Raw genomic sequence first — 3,489 nt, forward strand, 5'->3', positions numbered from 1 at the left:
TTTTTAATATCCATCATCAACAACAGGACTGCATTCTCAAAGGCATAACTCGAAGCAATGTGTTATGTAATCCTTGAGCTAGATGGTACCCGAGCAATTGAAAAACACGTTGACTGGAAAGCATTAGTAATAACTTCTTACTAGAATTAATATTGATGAAGAGTTCATTATTGTCTTCAGATTGTTAGTGGCAGCTGCTTATTCTTGTCAACTAACCTTAGCTAAAATATAAAGGTTGGAATACATGACATTGCTAGAAATTTAAAAGATTGGAGTACCTGACTTTAATACTCCATGTAAACCAGAGGTTCTAAAGACACAGTTACAGATTCAAGCTAGTGGGCTCGCTGAGGGTGGAAATCAACTTGTTTCTTTGGACTATGTTGAAATGCAGAGGATGTAGAACATGAGAGGACACTAATCAAGCCAGGAATCATATCAAATTTAAACATTAGAATGTAACTAGGAAACAAAAAGAAAAAAGAATAGGCTGCCTTAAGTGTCTTTGCTCTTATGGCAGAGACACTTAAAGATCTCCTGTGTCTTTGCTGTCATGGAAGAGGCCCTTAAAGGTCCCCTACAAATTTATTTTAGGAATAATTTTAGAGAGATTTATTGGCAAATTAAAGATGACTACTCACATCCAGAATATATTTCTCTACACCCAAGCGAGGGATCCTTCGTTAGCAATAAGAGTGAAAAGAGAATGAATGCAAGAAAGTGGTAAGCAGAAATCATCTTCAAATTCAAGACAAACAGATTCATTATAAATATAAATTGAAAACCAAATCATATTGCAGAGAATTGTATTTTAATTTGAATTGCTATCGTATCAGTGCTTATAGATTTTTTGGGGAATCAACTGTCTTTGTTTGTTTGCAGATGAAATGCTCAAGTGCACCTCCATAGATCAATTAAAAGCCCAAGAGTAAGAGATGAACTTTACAGTGAATAACTAAGTTTCTGTTGATTTGGCAGCGTTCCGTCTAATTATCGTTGTTTCAGTGAATGCATCTATTCATGGACCAAATCCAAGTTAAGAATCTCGCATTCCATTTTAATGTTGTAGTGAGAAATATAATAGTGCGATGAAAATCAGATTGATCATTCTGAACTAAATAATAGTTGCTGACTAATACAGGGTTGAAGCAATAATTTTTAACCGACTGATAAATATCATCTGACATGGTTACTAGCATTGAAACAAATGAAGAAGATAATTAAGTTTACATTCTAGAAGGTGGTTGATTTAAGCTGAATTTTAAAAGTGCAGATTGTAGGATGAAGAAAATCATTTAGCCCATAACCTGAGTACTATGATGATTTCGCCAGTCAAGACAGGCATGGATATAACTCAACGTTTTAGTGTAACCCCTGGTCTGAAAGGCACAAATATGCGAAGGACCTTTAAGTTTGAAACATCCACCAGATCACAGCAGCGCCTCATATTACTTCAAAGGGGTAAAGATATGCAAGCTTCAGCAATAAGCAGATGAGCTAAATCTAAACTGCGGCAATTGAAATTTTGTAAGCAGCAACTGTGGACCTTCCAAGCAAACCACAGTGAAAACGAGTTGCTTCCATGCTTATATGCCGCTGCTTCCATGCTCATTGCTCATTAGTAGAGGAGGATAGGTACATAGTGAAATTAACTATATGCATTTACACCGAGTTCTTAAATAGACAGCTGGCAAAAAATAAAAATTTTAACAATTAATGTCCAGTGAAATGAAACAATGTTCAAAACTGGTGACTTAAGTTTTATTTTTCGCGCCAACACACTTGCATGGATGGCAAGTGTCACTTACAAAGTCGTGAGTGTCCTAAGTTTTTACAGTGTTCCACAACCTCAAATGCTTCCTCTCGGCTCATCGAGCCAGAGTTTTTGGAGAAGACCACGGGCTCCAGAGCTCTGAGGAAGATGTGCAGCTGAACAGTAGTCTTACCGCAGCTGAACAGTAGTCTTACCCCACCGTGACAAAATCGTACGAAGAATTTGTCTTTTTTTTTTCTCATCTGGTTTTTACAGAAGAAGTACTTCAGCCTCTTTCTTACAAACAAAGAACAGTTTATTCCTGCCCAAAAGAAAAGGAAATTTGGAAAGCAGGTACAGGCATTGCAGTAATGCATTCGCAGGTAAGAAATTTCATGCCTGTAAGCTAGTGATAATGCATTAAATTGCAAAACTAATTACTGATAATATCTGAAAAACACAAAAAAATGTTTGACAAAGACTAGTAAGGTTTGTTTAGCACAATGTGAACAGCAACAGGATGTGGGCATCACAACAACCGGATGATGTGAACAGCGACAGGATGTGGGCATCACAACAACGGGATGGATGTGGGCAGGGTTCAGTATCGGGCCCAGATCAATTCAGTGAATAATACGGCAGAGCTTCACTGATTGACCGGACAGGTTTCATCGTTCCACAAAATTCCAATGAAAACCGACTACTGAGCACTTCTGATATAGATTTTTCTGAAGCGGTCAGAGAAACGTATGAAGCAGGGTAACAGTATACCAGAAAACGCGTGTACCAGACTTCAGAACATTCATCGTTCCACAAAATTCCAATGAAAACCGACTACTGAGCACTTCTGATATAGATTTTTCTGAAGCGGTCAGAGAAACGTATGAAGCAGGGTAACAGTATAACAGAAAATGCATGTACCAGACTTCAGAACATTGTGGCCAGAGTCCTTGAAGCCGCTTGTACAGAAGATCCACCATAGTTAACCAACGCTACAACAACGCTGACATTAGTCCAAATTAAGAGCAATTCTGAAATTGAAAGGCCTTAAGTTCCTACGTTATAAACCTTACCGCCTCTTTCCGGCTCGAAAAAAGGCCAAATAACTTAACGAGGAAACAACACCTAGTACCTCGGAATAACAGCTGTTGAACCATGGTGCATCATGGCATGCACCAGCTGCCAATGCAGAACATTGTAACAGGGAACACGGAGCTTTACTAAACCTTCGCATACCCGGGCAGAAGTAACGAAACCTGTTTAGCAAATAACGAACTAATGCTAGCATTAACACTAACCGTTGACGGTTAGGGATAATAAAACTGGGCATCATTTCCAACTTAACCTATGTTCGGGCCTCTTCCGCCTCAGGAAGAGGCCAAATAAGATAGGAAAGCTGCAGACATAGGAAAACGCTGAACTAATGCTAACCGCCGTATAACGGACCTTATTCTAACCGCCATATAACAGAGAACGAAAGCACTAAACTAATGCTAAGTCGGCACAGAACGATTACTATAGTCCTTGCCGGATGCCAGATGGCAGGGACTAATAAAATATGGAAAATGAAAAAGAAAACATCATATGGAATAAAGAATGAAATAAACTTTCATTAAACTCTAATTTAAAATTGTATTTTTATGAAGTAGTTTTTTTGTTTGTTAAGATTTAATAATTAATTATAAATTAATCAAAACAATTAACCATATACTTCATATTATTATTAATATATTGAA

This window comes from Pinus tabuliformis, chromosome 8, assembly GCF_031772625.1.
Source record: "Pinus tabuliformis cultivar Carrire ecotype Pingquan chromosome 8, CPIR1, whole genome shotgun sequence".
Taxonomy (NCBI): domain Eukaryota; kingdom Viridiplantae; phylum Streptophyta; class Pinopsida; order Pinales; family Pinaceae; genus Pinus; species Pinus tabuliformis.